Source organism: Chiloscyllium plagiosum, unplaced genomic scaffold (assembly GCF_037043375.1).
Source record: "Chiloscyllium plagiosum isolate Xiang-an unplaced genomic scaffold, Cpla_swu_hap1 HiC_scaffold_13, whole genome shotgun sequence".
Classification (NCBI taxonomy): Eukaryota; Metazoa; Chordata; class Chondrichthyes; order Orectolobiformes; family Hemiscylliidae; genus Chiloscyllium; species Chiloscyllium plagiosum.
In genome coordinates this window covers 28,911,510-28,931,147 of record NW_028270151.1, presented here as the reverse complement: position 1 = coordinate 28,931,147, position 19,638 = coordinate 28,911,510, and the positions used below count along the sequence as shown (strand labels likewise).

The window sequence follows — 19,638 nt, the reverse complement described above, 5'->3', positions numbered from 1 at the left end:
TTTACTGAAGCAAATCTTTACATATTTTCACCACCGTTACATCTTACTTTTCCTCTGATACTTTGAATTATCTCCATATCCACCTCTCTCGAAGACAATAAGACCATAAGCTGTCCATAAGGAGTAGTAGTAGGTTATTTGGCCTCTTGAGTCTGCTCCACCATTGGATGAGATAATGTCTGATCTGGTAATCCTCATCTCAAAGTGCCTGCCTTATCCCCTCAATGTTTGATGTCTTACTAACTAAAATTTGTCTATTTGAGCCTTGAATATACTGAATGTCCCAACTTTTACAGTCCACTGTGCTAAAGAATTCCACAGATTTATTACCCTCTGAGGGAAGAAGTTCCTCCTCATCTCTCTCTCAAATGGGTGACCCCTTTCTCTGAGATTATGCCTCTGATCATAGACACTCCTAAAACGGGAAACAACCTTTTTGCATTTACCTGGTCCAGTTCCCTTAGCGTTCTATGCTTCTATAAGGTTGCCTCACATTCTTCTAAACTCCAATACAAACCTACTCAACCTCTTCTCATTAAACACTCCCACCTTACCTGGGGTCAACCACCCAAACTTCCTCCGATGGTCTCCGTTGCTAGTATATCGTTCCTTAAATAAGGGAACCGAAACTGTTCACAGTATTCCAGATGTGGTCTCACTGGTTAGAGTCTAGATTAGAGTGGTGCTGGAAAAGCATAGCAGGTCAGGCAGTATCCGAGGAATAGAAAAACCGACTGAAGGCCTAATGAAGGGCTTTTGCCGCCTGACCTGCTGTGCTTTTCCAGCACCACTCTAATCTAGACTCTGATTTCCAGCATCTGTAGTCCTCACCTTTGCCTAGTGGTCTCACTGGTGCCTTGTGCAGTTTTAGCAAGACTCCATTTCTTTTGAAATAAAGGCCAACTGTCCATTTGCCTTTCCACTTACCTGCTGAAGTTGGGAATCTAAATTTTTATTTATTCATACATGACACAACCAGATCCCTCTGTGCTTTAGCTTTCTTAATTCTGTTCCCATTTCAGTAACATTCAGACTGTCTATACTTCCCTCATGACCTTCCTAAAGTGTGCTGCCTAAATCTGGACCCACTGTTCTGACTGCTAACCAATAGTTTGTGCAAATTCCTAGTTCAGTTGATCATGGCTGTAATTTGTTTCTTTTTAGCAAATTTCTGATCCCATCAAGCCACATTTCATTCTGTGTCCTCCATGCTAAATATCCAAACTGTCCAGCGATGAGCAGGCTGGGTGGATTAACTGTATAAAATGCAGGATTGCAGGAATAGGATAGAGGGGTGAGATGCTCTTTGGAGGGTGGTTGTAGACCTGATGGGTTGAGTGGCCTGCTTCCACACTGTAGGGATTCTTCTGAAGTATCATTGAACGTACGTATTCAGAATTTAGAAGCATATTATAGAAATAGAATTTGGGCATGTAATTGTTGAATTAATAGAGTACGAGTGAATGCATGTTTCTCTGAAAAATATGTAGTGGGATCCCCAAGGACTGATATTAGGATTTTTGCATTTCTTGCTTGAACCTGGGTATAATTCAAACTTGAAAAAAACTTGAATAGTGTTAAGAAATAGAAAACCTTTGGGGATTGAGTATACCAACACTTAAAATCGACAGTATAACTTTATTCAGATGGAATTGTAAATTCTTCACAAAGAATATGAAGAATGGAATTTTCCATTTTTAGATAATGTGTTTTGTTGATTGAGACACATGGTCCCTTTTGGCAGCCAGCCCTCCTCTGCACCTTCCTTCCACCATTGCTTCCAGGTCTGTGCCCATGAATAGTACAAAATGTGGCTTTTTTCATATTTGACAGTGAGTAGGATAGCAGCAGAGTTCTGGAGGATGGAAGCAGGCTGGTGAAACGGGCAGATGCATGTTTGATGCAGACTAATGCAGATAAATGAAATATGATGTACTTTGGGAGAAGTGTGGAGAAAGTGAGGACTGCAGATCTTGGAGATCAGAGTCGAGAGTGTGTTTTTGGAAAAGCACAACAGGTCAGGGAGCATCCGAGGAGCAGGAGAATCGATGTTTTGGCCATAGGCTCTTCGTCAGGAATGAGGCTTGTGGTCTGGGGGGGAGCTGAGAGATAAATGGGAGGGGGGTGGAGCTGAGGGGAAGGTAGCTGGGAATGCAATAGGTAGGTGAAGGTGGGGGAGAAGGTGATAGGTCGGAGAGGAGGGTGGAGCAGATAGGAGGGAAAGACGGACAGGTGAAGAGGGCGGTGCTGAATTGGAGTCTTGGGACTGGGATAAGGTCGGGGGAGGGGAAATGAGGAAAGTGGTGAAATCCACATTAATCCTATGGGGCTGCAGGGTCCCAAGGCAGATGAGGTGCTCTTCCTCCAGGCTTCAGGTGGTAGAGTTTGGCAAAGGAGGAGGCCCAAGACCTGTATGTCCTTGGTAGAGGGAGGGGGAGTTGAGGTGTTCAGCCATGGGGTGGTGGGGTTGGTTGGTGTGGGTGTCCCAGAGATGTTCTCTGAAACGATCTGCAAGTTGGGAAAAGTTGTGTTGAGGTGGCCAACACAGCATCACGTTCCCTGGTGAACATTTCTATCTCAGGCCTACTGCAGTGCTACAGACTCAATGCAAGCTGGAAGGGCAACCCTCATTTCCTGCTTGGGGACCTTCCATTCTTCAGGACTCAGTATTGAGTTAGAACATGATTGCCTCTACCCATATTTATTACTAATCTCCACAACCCGGGTCCTGTCATGATATGGGTTATTTTCAGTCCAGCCAACCCGTTATCACTTATCTAGCTCCATTTCTTCCCTGTTTTGATAACTCAATCCCCTTTGTCTGCTTAAACTTTCTTTTCCTCTCCCTCTCATTGGACTCCCTCACCACCTATTCACTCCTTGTCACTCTCACCTGCCTATCATCAGCATAAATACTATTGTGTCCTAGCTGCTACCAATTCTGAAGAAAGGTCATTGGACTCAATGTTAATTTGATTTTCTCTCCACTAATGCTTCCAGACCTGTTAAGTTTCTCCAGCAGTTTCTGTTTTTGTGTGTTTCACATCTCCAGCATCTGCAGTTCTTTGTTTTATGTTTATACAATTGAAGAAAACTGATTTTTGGATTTATGGAGAAAACTCTGTGGAGTGTGGCTAGTTAGACAATTCTTTTAAAGGATTAGCATAGGAATGTTGGTTCAAATGGGCTCTTTGCGTGCTGTAAGATTTCATGATTCCTTGAAAATTACATTTGAATTTTCTTCCTCTACTCTATCAAGAAGTTCATTCCAGATTACAACAAGTCACTGCATAAAAAGAAATGTTTCTCTTTGTATCGCCTCATCAATTACCACTTATGGTAACATAAACCACATTCCAGTAATTCTGTTGAAAAACTTTCTTCTAATCTTGTCCTCTCTAATGATTTCATTCCTCAGTCCAAAATTTCCATTTTTGTCCCTGACTGGAAACTCAGTGAGCTATCTGCTTGCCAATGGTTGTTATGATGTAATTTCTGTTTGTTTTACTAAAGATTGTGTAAGTTGACAAAGTCAGTGGTGAAGATGGCAAAAGTCCAGCGAGACATGTCAGGAAATGGTGTGCACTCAATTGCTTTGCTGATTTTCTATCCTTTAACATTAGCAGATGAAAACATGCAAAACAAAGCACTGGGCTCTTTTTCCAAGGGATAGAATTGCAAAGTAGTGAAGTTGTATTAAACTTACATAGAAGCTTTGTTAGATCACAGTTGGATCACTATGAACAGTTCTGATCTCCATATTACATACATCCAGACACTGGGGAATGTGGGGAAAAAAAACAAGTATAACACCAGAATTGAGAGCATTTTAACGATCTGAAATGATTGAATGGGCTGAAGTTATTTTTTCCCAGCAAGGACTGAGAGGATGATCTGATTTAAGATCGTGAAGGTGTTTGATGGGGCAGGTGTTGAAAGGATCTTCGGATGGTACTGCATAGAACGAGATACTTCAGCTCTTTGTGCCTTTTAATAGAGCTGTTCAATTTAATCCTACTCTGCTGTGCTCTGTCATTTTCTTTCTTTTCAAGTATTTACCTAATTTTCTTTAGAAAATTATTGTAAAATCATGCTTCTAAAACCCGTTCAGGCAGTAAATTCAGCAAAACTTATTGTATGTATCGTGACTCATTGGGATTGTTTGCTGGAAATCAAGCCCACTATTCCTGGAGTTGTCACAAATGTGGGAATTTGATTAACCCATCAAATAACACAACTTTACTGAACTGTCTATTTCAAGTTAAAATAATATGCATATGTTTTTCATTATCAGGATAATCACTATTTACTGCAATCAAATTTCTTTAATCAAGGGCAAGAAAGAACCATAAATGCTAATCTACAATTCTATAACTTAAAATCTACCCCTTTCTTAAAATTCCGATACCCCTCATCAAATTCAGTTTGCCATTCACAAATCCTTGTTGACTATGCCCAGTCAGACCATTAGCAACCACATGTGTATTTATCCCATGTTTTATAATAGATTCAACCATTTACCTTACTACAGATGTAAAGCTAACAGGTCTGATGTTTCCTGTTTTCCCTTTCACTCCATTCTTAAATAGTGGTGATAAACATGGCTGCAATACATTCATTTACCTCACCGAAGTCATTAATGTATACTGTAAATAATTGTAGCCCCAGCACTGATTTCTTTAACACTCCATTAGTTGTCATCTTAAAAAGTGCCCCTATCTCAGTTCTTTATCTTCTATCACTGAGCCAATCCTCTATCCATGTTAATATTGTGTCCCCAACAGATGGGCTCTTGTCTTATTAGTAGCCTTATGTACAGATCCCAATAAACACATTTTGGGAAATCCAAATATATTACACCTCCTGGTTCCCCTTTCTCTGTCCTGTTTGTTACATCGTCAAAGAATTCTAATAAATTTGTCAGGCACGACTTTCCCTTCATGGAACCATGAAATATATTGACAAGTTTCCATTTATCCAAAAATGTGTTACGACCTCAAGCCAACAGATTGGTTAAATATGACTTCTCTTTCGGAAAACTATGTTGACTTTGTTCACTTACCTTGAAATTATTCAAGCGCCTTACTATAACTTCCTTAAGCATAGCTTCTAACGTTTTCCCTGTGACAGATGTTGAGCTGTGATGTGAGATTTAGTAATGCTGCATCTAGTGGGGGAAAACAATGATAAATTGGATGGTAAAAATGTTCAACTTGAAGAAAACCCTGCATTGAGATGTCAGAGTTAAAGTGGTGATAAGTAAAGATGTAAATGCAGTTTAAGTATACAGCATCTTGATAAGTGGATGTCTGAGTGAGGAGATAATTGAATGAGCCAATGATACTGAGATAATTTGAAATAAATTTCAGTAAGGTGCATATTACTGTAGATGGATCCTTTAGCTATATATTATTGTGGAACTGTATAATATTCCAGAAGTGTACACTATCTCAGAACATTTTAAGATGTCTAAGTTACGTAATACCTTGAAGTCCTATAATATCCCTGAGTTAATAATATCCCAGAGCCTTATAGTATACCGGAACTTTATAATATCTTGAGGCATGTAATATCTTGGAACTCTTTATAGTCCAGGAACCAATTTGATTGGCTGTTATTTCTCTCAAAGCGTTGAAAATGAATTGCTGTTTTCCTTATGATTTGAAAAAAATACAAGATCACAGGATCAGGAAGAATCCATTCAATCCATTGAATGTATTCTACCATTCAGTTAGATCATGAAACATTATCTACCAAGTGCCACTTTCCTTTGCTGTTTCCATATCTCTAGAAGTCACCAGACTTTAGAAATCTGCGGATTTTTGACTTGAACCAGCACAATGGTTGAACGTCCACAACCTTTGGGGATCGAAAATTCCAAAGATTTGCAAACCTTTGAGGAAGGAATTTTCTCCTCATTTAAGTCCTACATGGTTGAGCCTTATCCTGAGACTTTGTCCTGTGGTTCTAGACCCCAAGACAGCAGAAACATTCTTTCTACGTGCATCATGTCTTGGTCTGCAAGAAATTTGTATGTTTCTATGGGATCACCTCTCATTCTTTGAAATTCCCCAGAAAAACACAGACCTGAATCTTCTCAACCTCGTTTCATAGGATGGTTCTGCCATCCCAGGAAACAGTCTGGTGAATTTGCACGAGGCTTCCTCTATGGTACATTATCAAGGTGACCAGAACTGCAGTCTCACTAAGATTCTATGCAATTGCAATAGGATGTTGATTCTACTTGAATTCTCTTGCAATGAAGGCTAACATACCATTTGTAATCCTTATCAATTGTTGAACATGCACGCTAGCTTTGGAAAGTGAAGTGAAAGACAGAATAGTCCAAGAGGACCATAGATTGCTCTCTCATTAGAAAGTAGTGACTGGTGGTCAGTTTAATCTGAGGGTCACCACATAAGACCACCAGACTATAAGAAATAGAAACAGGAATAGATCGTTTGCCCCTTGGAGCCTTCTATCCTTTCAGTAGGATCATGACTGATCTGAAATTCCTCACGTCCACGTTCCTATGTTTCTCCCTAACCCTTCATTTCCCTATTAGATTAGATTCCCTACAGTATGGAAACAGGCCCTTCGGTCCAACAAGTCCACACCGACCCTCCGAAGAGTAACCCACCCAGACCCACTCCCCTACTCTATATTTACCCCTGACTAATGTACTGATCAAGAATCTATTTATCTTTGCATTAAGTATATATAAGGACTCTTCCTCCACAGCTCTCCCTAGAAAGGAATTCTTAAGACTCTCAACCTTTTGAGAGAAGAAATTGTCATCATCTCTGTCTTAAATTGGTGCCTCTTTTTCCTGAGACCATGCCTTCTGATCCCAGATTCTCCTGTGAAGGGTCACATTCTCTCAGCATTTACCCTGTCAAGCCCCTTAAGAACCACATCTGTTTCTATAAGATTAATACTCATTTTTTAAAAATAAAGTGAGTAGAGTCCCAACCTGTTTAGCCTTTGCTTAAAAGTAAACCCTTCCGTATCAGGAATTATCCGAGTGAATCTTCTCTGAGCTGTGTCCGGTGAAATTATATCTTACTTTAAATGAGAGGTCGTGCTCACAGTACTCCAAATGTGGTCTCACCTGTATCTTGTTCAATTGCTATAAGACGTACTCTTATACCCCAACCTTCTTGAAATAAGAGCCAATATTCCATTAACCTTCCTGATTACCTGCTGCACCTCTGTGCTAGCTTTCTATGTTTCATGCACTAGTACTCCTACTCCTTTGTGTTGCAACTTTCTGCAGGTTTTCCCCATTAAATGATACCCTGTTCTTTTGTTCTTCGTTCCAAAGTGAACAAACTTCACATTTTTTCACTTTATATTCCACTTACCAACTTCTTGCCCACTCACCTAACCTATCAGTTTTAATTTTCCAAGTGTGTTGCTATTACGTCGTTAACAATAGATTCTAATACTTTTCCAATAATAGATGTTAAGCTAACTGGCCTATAGCTAATTTTTCTGTCTCCCTTTTTGAATTGGGGTGTCGCATTAGCAGTTTTCCAATCCTCCAGCACTTTTGTAGAATACAAGAATTTTTGGAAAATTACAACCAGCTCATCCGCCAACTCTATAGTTACAGGTGGTTATCATATAAAGTGTGCTTCAGTAGCACGATTTGGCTATGATGTTGCTGAAGAATTAGGGAACGGTATTTTTGAGAATGCTTACCTCTGTTCGCAATAGCATGATTCCAGCGGTGATCGTTTCAAATGCTTCATTCAACACATGCCGACATCAGCACCAAATTCTCCCTGCCATTCTGTGGATGTGCTGATGTCTGTTGCTGTCAGAGCATGTGAGAAGTACAGTGCCTACATTGAGCAGCTTCATCTCAAAAATTAAACTAATGAATGTACATTGCTCTCCCCCTAAAACAAGAATATCCTTGCATAATTCCTGTTTAAACCCTGTATAATTCTTTCAGGACTGCTTTACTCTTATACATACCATTTGCCTTTCTAATTTGCACTTGTACCTGCATATCACATAATCTACTCCTAGATAATGTTTTTTTTTGCAAGAATGGTAGGGCATAGTGATAAGAACGTTAGCAAGAAGCATCTCCGCTGATAAAATTGCAAGTGGTGAATGCAAAAGAAAGGCTATAACACTGGAAGAGAAGCCAGATGCTATAAAGCATTTTGACCATAAGGAGAGAACATGTGATATAGCTCACAGGTTGGCTTTGAAGAAGTGGAAATTGAGGATATGGAAGAGCTGCTTGAGTCTAACTGTGAAGACCTCTCTACAGCTGATTGTCGCTGAATGGGAAGTAGAAGCTGGAGATGAAGATGAAGTAGTCCAGGATGCAGCATCATGACAGCTTCCCATTTCTCTTTTGGCTTCTATCCTAAGATATCATCTGGCACCTTTTTCAAGACAGAAGCAAAAGGGCAAAGCAGCAGAAACTGGATGTCTTTTTTTTAAACCAACCCCCAAGAAACAGTCAGAAGACAGCCACCCACCTCTGCAACCACAACTACACCTGAGGGTGGTGATGATGAAGACTCGCTGTCCCTGCATTAACAATATTTTTTCAACGTGATGCATTAAATTGACTTTTGCTTCATTAATAAATATGAATTAAGCCTTCATTCAGGCTGTGCTATACTTTGTGTTAGATGTTTGGGTGATTTTTGACGATCATTGTTTGCTGGCCTGCCCCTAACCCCACTTTTCCAAAAGGCCACACTATTTATATTAAGCGTTTTTTTTATTAAGCAAGGTTTCACTGCAACGCAACTACTGCGTTATAGGAGAACTACCTGAACTTCTTTAGGGATCATAGGGGATACAAGCTATTAGGTCCAGGGATCCACTTTAGCCTCATTAGTTTGTCTAATACTACTTCTTTAGTGATAGTGGTGGTACTTAATTCCTTCCCATATTCTTTATGCTTAATGGAATTTTCAAAGAATTTTTCATCGTAAAGGCTGATGCAAAATATCTACTTAACTCTTCTGACCTTTCATTGTTCCCCATAACTGCATCGTCAGATTCTCAGGTGTGGAGTGAGGTTGAGAAGGCAGGGTGTTCATGATGACCACAGCCAGTTTAGGAATTAAACCTGTGTTGTTGATATCATGTAAGTCTGCTGGTGAGCCAACCAACCTCAATTAGTCCCATGAATAAGGAAACTAACAACCTCTCACATTTAAGAAATATTCCGTCTTCCTTTTTTTTCTATCGAAATGAGGAACTTTACACTTGTAAACATTATTTTCCATTAGATTAGATTAGGTTCCCTACAGTATGGAAACAGGGCCTTCGGCCCAACAAATCCATACTGACCCTCCGAAGAGTAACCCACCCACACCCGTTCTCCTATCCTATATTTACCCCTAACTAATGCACCTATCACTATGGGCATTTAGCGTGGCCAGTTCACCTAACCTGTACATGTTTGGATTGTGGGAGGAAACCCACACAGACACAGGGAGAATGTGCAAACTCCACACAGACAGTCGCCCGAGGCCGGAATCGAACCCGGGTCCTGGCGTTGTGAGGCAGAAGTGCTAATCACTGAGCCACCGTGCTGCCCTGCCCTGGGCTTGCCATTTGCCTAGCCTGCCCAAGTCCTCTTGGATCCTCCTCCTTCACCTTCACAATTCACAGAGTGACAGAAGTATTATAGCACAGAAGGAAGACATTCAGCACATCATATCTGCACCCAGTTCTCCAAATGACTGTCGAGAGTTAGCGCCATTGCCCTGCATTTTCCTATCAGTTTGTACACTGAATAATTTTCTATATAGAAACAATTGAATTGAACCTGCCTCCATTATCCTTCCAGGCAGTGCATTTCAAACCTGAACCACGCATAAAATGAAAGAATGTTTCCTTACATTACATTTGCTTTCGTTGCAAGTCTCTCAAACTCTGTAGCCCTTGTTCTTGATCCTTAAACTAGCGGGAGCAGTTTCTCCCTGTCTATTCAGTCCTTTTGTGATTTTGAAAATTTCTACCAGGTTTCCTCTTTACTGCCCTCTCTCCAAGGAGAACAGTCCCAACCTCGCCATTCTGTCATCATAATTGAAAACCATTTCATTTATCCCTGAAATCATTTTTGTTAATGTTTTCTGCACTCTTTCTAAATTGTTTATGTCTTTCCTATAGGTTGCCCAGAACTATATTCATCATTCCAGGTGACGTCTAACAAGTGTCTTGTACAAGTCTTACACAAATTCAGCATCACCTTCTTGCTATTGTACTCTATTAATAAAGCTGAGGATAGTATATGTTTTATTAAATTTTCTCCCCACATATCTTGTCACTTTTAAAGATCTGTACGTATACTACCTAGGTCCCTCTACTTCTGTACCCCCTTTGGAATTGTACCCCTTAATTATTGTCTGCCCATGTTCTCCCTACTAAATTGTATCACCTCACGATTCTCTATATTGAACTTCAGCTGCCACTAATCCGCCCAGGCAAAAGTGAGGACTGCAGATTAGATTAGATTAGATTGCTTACAGTGTGAAAACAGGCCCTTCGACCCAACAAGCCCACAATGACCTGCCGAAGCGCAGCCCACCCAGACCCATTCCCCTACATTTACCCCTTCACCTAACACTATGGGCAATTTAGCATGGCCAATTCACCTAACCTGCACATTTTTGGACTGTGAGAGGAAACCCACGCAGACACGGGGAGAACATGCAAATTCCACACAGTCAGTCGCCTGAGGCAGGAATTGAACCCTGGTCTCTGGCGCTGTGAGGCAGCAGTGCTAACCACTGTGCCACCATGCTGCCCACGGAGATCAGAGTCTAGATTAGAGTGGTGCTGGAAAAGCAGAGCAGGTCAGGCAGCATCCGAGGAGCAGGAAAGTCAACATTTTGTGCAAAAGCCCTTCATCAGGAATGGAGGCAGGGAACCTCCAGGGTGGAGAGATAAATGGAAGGGGGGTTGGGACTAGGGAGAAGGTAGTAAAGAGTACAATAGGTGAATGGGGTGGGGATGGAGGTGATAGACCAGAGAGGAGGGTGGAGCAGATAGGTGGGAAGGAAGATTGGTCATGAGGATGGTGCTGAGCTGGAAGGTTGGAACTGGAGTAAGGTGGGGGAGGTGGGGAAATGGGAAAACTGGTGAAGTCCACATTGATGTCCTGGGGTTGAAGTGTTCCAAGGCGGAAGATGAGGCGCTCTTCCTCCAGGCGTTGGGTGGTGAGGGAGCAGCAGTAGAGGAGGCCCAGGACCTGTATGTCCTCGGCAGAATGTGAGGAGGAGGTGAAATGTTGGGCCACGAAGCGGTGAAGTTGATTGGTGCGGGTGTCCCGGAGATGTTCCCTAAAGCGCTCTGTGAGAAGGCGTCCAGTCTCCCCAATGTAAAGGAGACCGTATCGGGAGCAACGGATACACTAAATGACATTGGTGGATGTGCAGGTGAAACTTTGATGGACGTGGAAGGCTCACTTGGGGCCTTGGATGGAGGTGAGGGGGTGGGGGCGGGGGGGGGTTGTGGGTGCAGGTTTTGCAATTCCTGCGGTGGCAGGGACAAGTGCCAGGTGGGGAGGGTGGGTTGTTGGGGTGCGTGGACCTGACCAGGTAGTCACGGAGGGAACAGTCTTTGCAGAAAGCGGAATGTGGTAGGGAGGGAAATACCCCTCTGGTGGTGGAGTCCGTATGGAGATGGCAGAAATTTAAGCAGGTGATGCGGTTTATGTAAAGGTTGGTAGGGTGGAAGATGAGGACTGGGGAGTTCTGTCCTTGTTGCGGTTGGAGGCATTTTCAACTGCTGCCGAGACATTAACCAGCTCAACCTGTCTACCCCCCTCCCCCACTCCAACCTCTCACCCTCACAATGTGCTGCCCTCTACTCCCGCTGCTCCAATCCCAACCTCACCATCAAACCAGTGGATAAAGGGGGTGAATGGTAGTTTGGCGCTTTGACCTCTACACCACTGAAGCCAGATGCCAATTCGAAGACACCTCCTCTGACTGCCCCCTCAATCATGACCCCACCACCCATCACCAAACAATCATCTCCCAGACCATACAGAACCTCATCACCTCAGGAGATCTCCCACCCATAGCTTCCAACCTCATAGTCCAGGAACCCCGCACCACCCGATTCTACCTCCTTCCCAAGATCCACAAACCTGACCGTCTTGGCTGACCCATTGTCTCAACCTGCTCCTGCCCCTCTGAACTCATCTCTACCTACCTTGATACTGTCCTATTCTCCCTAGTCCAGGAACTCCCTACTTCATTCGAGACACCAACCATGCCCTCCACCTCCTCTATGGAGGTGTAGAGGGGTTGGATGTCCATGGTGAAGATGAGGTATTGGGGGCCGGAGAAATGGAAGTTTTGGAGGAGGAGGAGGGCATGGGTGGTGTCTTGAATGTATGTGGGGAGTTCCTGGACTAGGGGGGATTGGTCAGTATCGAGATCGGTGGAGGTGAGTTCGGTTGGGCAGGAGCAGGCTGAGACAATGGGTCGGCCAGGATGGTCAGATTTGTGGATCTTGGGAAGGAGGTAGAATCGGGGAGTGCGGGGTTCCCGGACTACGAGGTTGGAAGCTGTGAGTGGGTGATCTCCTGAGGTGATGAGGTTATGTATGGTCTGGGAGATGATGGTTTGGTGATCGGGGGTGGGGTCATGATCGAGGGGGCAATAGGCGGAAGTGCATGGACATCCAATCCCTCTACACCTCCATCCGCCATGATCAGGGCCTCCAAGCCCTCGGTTTCATCCTCTCCTGACGTCCCCAACAGTACCATCCCATTGACACTCTCATTCGTTTGGCTGAACTGGTCCTCACTCTTAACAATTTCTCCTTCGTATCCTCCCACTTCCTCCAGATGAAAGGGGTAGCCATGGGCACCTGCATGGGACCAAGCTATGCCTGTCTCTTTGTCGGCTACATAGAACAGTCCACCTTCCGTAGTTACACCGGGACCACTTCTCACCTCGTCCTCCGATAATTGGATGCGAGCATGAGGTATGGTTAGTAAGTTTGCAGATGACACCAAAATTGGAAGTGTGGTGGACAGTGAAGAAGGTTACCTCAGATGACAACAGGATCTTGATCAGATGGGCCAATGGGCTGAGAAGTAGCAGATGGAGTTTAATTCAGATAAATGCGAGGTGCTGCATTTTGGGAAAGCATATCTTAACAGGACTTATACACTTAATGGTAGGGTCCCTAGGGAGTGTTGCTGAACAAAGAGACCATGGAGTGCAGCTTCATAGCTCCTTGAAAGTGGAGTCGCAGGTAGATAGGATAGTGAAGAAGGCGTTTGGTATGTTTTCCTTTATTGGTCAGAGTATTGAGTACAGGATTTGGGAGGTCATGTTGCAGCTGTACAGGACATTGGTTAGGCCACTGTTGGACTATTGCGTGCCATTCTGGTCTCCTTGCTATCGGAAAGATATTGCAAAACTTAAAAGGGTTCAGAAAAGATTTACAAGGATGCTGCCAGGGTTGGAGGATTTGAGCTATAAGGAGAGGCTGAACAGGCTGGGGCTGTTGTCCCTGGAACATTAGAGGCTGCAGGATGACCTTATAGAGGTTTACAAAATTATGAGGGGCATGGATAGGATAAATAGACAAAGTCTTTTCTCTGGGGTGGGCGAGTTCAGAACTAGAGGGCATAGGTTTAGGGTGAGAAGGAAAAGATATAAAAGAGACCTAAGGGGCATTTTTTTCATACACAGGATGGTACATGTATGGAATGAGTTGCCAGAGGAAGTGGTGGAGGCTGGTACAATTGAAACATTTAAAAGACATTTGGATGGGTATATGAATACGAAGAGTTTGGAGGGATATGGGCTGGGTGCTGGCAGGTGGGACTAGATTGGGTTGGGATATCTGGTCGGCATGGACAGGTTGGACCGAAGGGTCTGTTTCCATACTGTACATCTCTATGACTCTATGACTGCATTAGCGCCACCTCGTGCTCCCGTGAGGAGTTTGAGCAGTTCATCAACTTCACCAACACATTCCACCCTGACCTTAAATTCACCTGGACCATCTCCAACACCTCCCTCCCCTTCCTGGACCTCTCCATCCCTATCAATGACCACCGACTTGACGCTGACGTTTTTTACAAACCCACCGACTCCCACAGCTACCTGGATTACACCTTTTCCCATCCCACATCCTGCAAAAATGCTATCCCGTATTCCCAATTCCTCTTCCTCCCCTGTATCTGCTCCCAGGAGGACCAGTTCCACCACAAAACACACCAGATGGCCTCCTTCTTTAAAGACCGCAATTTCCTTTCCCACATGGTTGAAGATGCCCTCCAACGCATCTCATCCACATCCAGCACCTCCACCCTCTATACTGCCCCTCCAACCGTAACAAGGACAGAGCCCCTGGTCCTCACCTTCCACTCTACCAACCTTTGCATAAACCGCATCATCCACTGACATTTCTGCCACCTCCAAATGGACCCCACCACAAGGGATATATTTTCCTCCCCACCCATTTCTTCTTTTCGCAAAGACCATTCCCTCCGTGAGGTCATGCCCCCTCAATCATTCACCCTCCCCTCCTGGCACCTTTCCCTGCCACCACAGCAAGTGCAAAACCTGCGCCCACAGCTCCCCCTTCACCTCCATCCAAGGCCCCAAGTGAGCCTTCCACATCCATCAAAGTTTCACCTGCACATCCACCAATGTCATTTAGTGTATCCGTTGCTCCCGATGCGGTCTCCTTTACATTGGGGAGACTGGACGCCTTCTCGCAGAGCACTTTAGGGAACATCTCCGGGACACCCGCACCAATCAACTTCACTGCTCCGTGGCCCAACATTTCACCTCCCCCTCCCACTCTGCCGAGGACATGCAGGTCCTGGGCCTCCTCCACCGCTGCTCCCTCACCACCCAATGCTTGGAGGAAGAACGCCTCATCTTTCGTCTCAGGACCCTTCAACCCCATGACATCAATGTGGACTTCACCAGTTTTCTCATTTCCCCTCCCCCCACCTTAGCCCATTTCCAACCTTCCAGCTCAGCACCATCCTCATGACTTGTCCTACCTGCCAATCTTCCTTCCCACCTATCTGCTCCACCCTCTTCTCTGACCTATCACCTTCATCCCCACCTCCATCCACCAGTTGTACTCTTTGCGACCTTCTCCCCGGCCCCACCCCCCTCCCATTAATCTCTCCACCCCGGAGGCTCCCTGCCTCCATTCCTGATGAAGGGCTTTTGCCCGAATTGTCGATTTTCCTGTTTCTGAGATGCTGCCTGACCTGCTGTGCTTTTCCAGCACTACTCTAATCTAGGCACTAATCTGCCCACCCTACCAACTTGTCAATGACCTTTTGAATTTTACACTGTCTTCCTCATATTTCTCGTCAGCACATTTATCTTTATCACCCAAGGTCAAGAATATTAACATATAGTACGAAAAGAAAGAGTCCTAATACTGACCCCTGTATTATTCCCTCCCAATCTCATGTATTTTAATTTGTTTTCTTTGTTTCTTGTGTAAGACTTCATTGAAAACCTTCAGAAAATCCCAATGCAGCACACCCATTGGTTCTCCCATATATGCTCTGTGAGTAACATCCTCAATATCTTCAACAGATTTGTCAAGTGTGATTTTCTTTTTGTAAATCCATGTTGGCTATCCAGTCATATCATTATTGGCACAAAATCAGAAATTGCTGGAGAAAATCAGCAGGTCTGGCAGTTTATGTGCAGAGAAAGCGGAGTTAAAGATTTGGGTCCACTGACCTTTCTTCAGGTTCTTCACTGGACCCTTCACCCCAAAAGCCTTAGTGTTAGACTATAGAATCATAAAATCCCTGCAGCGATGAAGCAGGCCATTCGGCCCATCAAGTCCTCTGAAGAGCATCCCATCCAGACCCGCTCCCCCATCTCTGTAACTCTACATTTTCCATGGGTAATTCACCAAGCCTGAACATCCCTGGACACTATGGGCAAATTAGCATGGCCAATCCATCCAAGCTGCACATCTTTGGACTGAGGGGGGAAAGACACGGAGATAATGTGCAAACTCCACACAGCCATCCGATGGTGAAATCGAACCCAAGTCCGAGGTGTGTGAGGCAGCAATGGTAACCACTGTGCCATTCCACAAAGGTTCTGTGGAGAGTCTAAGGACCTTTTATGAATTAGTGAACAAATCAGAATGATTTTGAAGTGCAGCTGATTAATATTGGAGATGCCAGAAAATTGGAGAATTGCAAATGGCATGGGCTAATTCAGAGGAATATGTAAAGATGCACAGCAGTTACAGGCCAACTTTGGTGGTTGGCAATTTTCTAGAAACAATAATTCAGAGTAAAATTTATAGTCACCTGGGTAATACAGGTTAATTCAAGAAAATCAGCGTGTATTTGTTTTGCTAAGTTTTTTTTTGTGGAGGCAACAGGATGTTTTAATGAGGGTAATATTGCTGCTCAGTTCCAAAAGTCATTTGACACAGTGGAACTCAACAGATCTGTGCGCAAATTTACATCTCTTGTAATACAAGGGACAGTAACAACATGGATGTAATATTGGCTGAGGAACAGAGAGTAATGCCTAATGGATGATTTCAGACTGCAATAAGGTTTGTCGTACAGTGTGTCTGGGATTGAGACCCTTGTTTTTACTGATTTGTATGAACGATCTAGATTTTTGTGTGCGGGGCACAATTTCAGCACTTGGCAATGATATGAAACATGGAAGCATTGTGAAGTCTGTGGAGAACAGTGTACAACTTCAGAAGTTCAAAGTTAGTGACATAGATGGACAAATTGCAGATTAAAGTTAATGTGGAGAAGTGTGAAATGATTTGTTTTATAGGAAGAATACAGGTTTGAAATAGTGGGCACAATTCTAAAAGGGATGCAGGAGCAGGGGAGGCCTGGGTGAAGATGTAGATGAGTCATTAAAGCTGTCAGGACACATTCAGAGGATGATCAGTAAAACATATGGGATCCTGGGTTTATTAAATGGAAGCATAGTGTACAAGAGCAAGGAGATTATGTTATAATCTGTGTAAAATACTGGTGTTACTTTAATTGGAGGATTGAGTCAGGGTACAACACTTTGGGAAGATGGCGAAAGCTTCGGAAGGATTGTAGAATAGGTTGTCAAGAATGTTCCAGGAATGACGAACTTCAGTGATGCTGACAGATTGGAGACTTTCCTCCTTGGAATGAGAAAGTTGAGAGGAGATTTGATTGTGGTGTTCAAAATCATGAGGGATCTGGGGAGAATAGATAGGGAGAAACAGTTCCCATTGGCAGTGTTCCCCTGTCAGATGGTCAGTACTGAGACAGTGTTCCCCTGTCAGATGGTCAGTACTGAGACAGTGTTCCCCTGTCAGATGGTCAGTACTGAGGCAGTGTCCCTCTGTCAGATGGTCAGTACTGAGACAGTGTTCCTCTGTCAGACGGTCTGTACTGAGGCACTGTTCCCCTGTCAGATGGTCAGTACTGAGACAGTGTTCCTCTGTCAGACGGTCTGTACTGAGGCAGTGTTCCTCTGTCAGATGGTCAGTACTGAGGCAGTGTTCCCCTGTCAGATGGTCAGTACTGAGGCAGTGTTCCCCTGTCAGATGGTCAGTACTGAGACAGTGTTCCTCTGTCAGACGGTCTGTACTGAGGCAGTGTTCCTCTGTCAGATGGTCAGTACTGAGGCAGTGTTCCCCTGTCAGATGGTCAGTACTGAGGCAGTGTTCCCCTGTCAGATGGTCAGTACTGAGGCAGTGTTCCTCTGTCAGATGGTCAGTACTGAGGGATTGCTGCACCTCTGAGGGTCAGTACTGAGGAAATATTGCATTGTTAGAGAGTCCGTATTCAGGAAGTGTTGCACTGTTGGGATCAATACTCAGGGAGTGCAGCAATGTTGGGATCAGTACTGAGGGCGTGCAGCACTGTTGGAATCTGTCCTGAAGGAGCACGGCACTGTTGGGATCAGTACTGAGGGAGTGCGGAACTGTTGGGATCATTAATGAGGAAGTGTGGCACTGTTGGGATCAGTACTGAGGGAGTGCAGCACTGTTGGGATCAGTACTGAGGGCATGCAGCACTGTTGGGATCAGTACTGAGGGCGTGCAGCACTGTTGGGATCAGTACTGAGGAGTGCAGCACAGTTAGGATCAATACTGAGAGCGTGCAGCACTGTTGGGATCAGTACTGAGGAGTGCAGCACTGTTGGGATCAGTACTGAGGGAGTGCAGCACTGTTGGGATCAGTTCTGATGAGTGCAGCACAGTTAGGATCAATACTGAGGGAGTACAGCACTGTTGGGATCAGTACTGAGGAGTGCAGCATGTTGGGATCAGTACTGAGGGAGTGCAGCACTGTTGGGATCAGTACTGAGGGAGGGCAGCACTGTTGGGATCAGTACTGACGAGTGCAGCACAGTTAGGATCAATACTGAGGGAGTACAGCACTGTTGGGATCAGTACTGAGGAGTGCAGCACTGTTGGGATCAGTACTGAGGGAGTGCAGCACTGTTTGGGATCAGTACTGAGGGAGTGCAGCACTGTTGGGATCCGTACTGAGGGTGGGCAGCTCTGTTGGGATCAGTACTGAGGGAGTGCAGCACTGTTGGGATCAGTACTGAGGGCGTGCAGCACTGTTGAGATCAGTACTGAGGGAGTGCAGCACTGTTGGGATCAGTACTGAGGGAGTGCAGCACAGTTGGGATCAGTACTGAGGGCGAGCAGCACTGTTTGGGATCAGTACTGAGGGCGAGCAGCACTGTTTGGGATCAGTACTGAGGGCGTGCAGCACTGTTTGGGTTCTGTACTGAGGGAGTGCAGCATTGTTGGGATCCGTATTGAGGGTGGGCAGCACTGTTGGGATCAGTACTGAGGGAGTGCAGCACTGTTGGGATCACTACCTAGGTAGTTCAGCACTGTTGGGATCATTACTGAGGGAATGTGGCACTGTTGGGATCAGTACTGAGGGAGTACAGCACTGTTGGGATCAGTACTGAGCGTGGGCAGCACTGTTGGGATCATTAGTGAGGGAATGCGGCACGGTTGGGATCAGTACTGAGGGAGTGCAGTGTTGTGGGAGGGTCGGTACTGAAGGGGTGCTGCAATGTTGGAGGGTCAGTATTGAGGGAGTGCTGCACTGTCCAAGGGTAGGTACTGGGGAAGTGCTGCACTGTCCGAGGGTCGATGCTGAGGGAGTGCTATACTGTAGGAGGGTCAGTACTGAGGGAGTGCTGCACTGTCCGAGGATTGGTACTGAAGGAGTGCTGCACTGTCAGGGGGTCAGTACTGAGGGAGTGCTGCACTGTCCGAGGGTCAGTACTGAGGGAGTGCTGCCCTATCTGGGGGTCAGTACTGAGGGAGTGCTGCACTGTCTGGGGGTCAGTACTGCGGGAGTGCTGCACTGTCCGAGGGTCAGTACTGAGGGAGTGCTGCACTGTCCGAGGGTCAGTACTGAGGGAGTGCTGCCCTATCTGGGGGTCAGCACTGAGGGAGTGCTGCACTATCTGGGGGTCAGCACTGAGGGAGTGCTGCACTGTCAGGGGGTCAGTACTGAGGGAGTGCTGCACTGTCAGGGGGTCAGTACTGAGGGAGTGCTGCACTGTCAGGGGGTCAGTACTGCGGGAGTGCTGCACTGTCCGACAGTCAGTACTGAGGGGGAGTGCTGCACTGTCAGGGGGTCAGTAC

At 45.0% G+C, this 19,638-nt stretch overlaps 1 protein-coding gene across 10 annotated transcripts in view; it reads left to right on the top strand.

Moving 5' to 3' along the window:
• Positions 1-19,638, top strand: part of lpp (LIM domain containing preferred translocation partner in lipoma) — a 396,217-nt gene that overhangs the window by 22,522 nt on the left and 354,057 nt on the right. The window contains exon 1 of one of the 10 annotated variants that reach the window (XM_087993417.1): positions 12,900-12,981. The exons of the other annotated variants lie outside the window; for them this stretch is intronic. The gene's annotated coding sequence lies outside the window, so the exon portion shown is untranslated. Of the gene's footprint in view, positions 1-12,899; positions 12,982-19,638 lie in introns of those variants that run through there. 10 annotated transcript variants of the gene reach the window in all.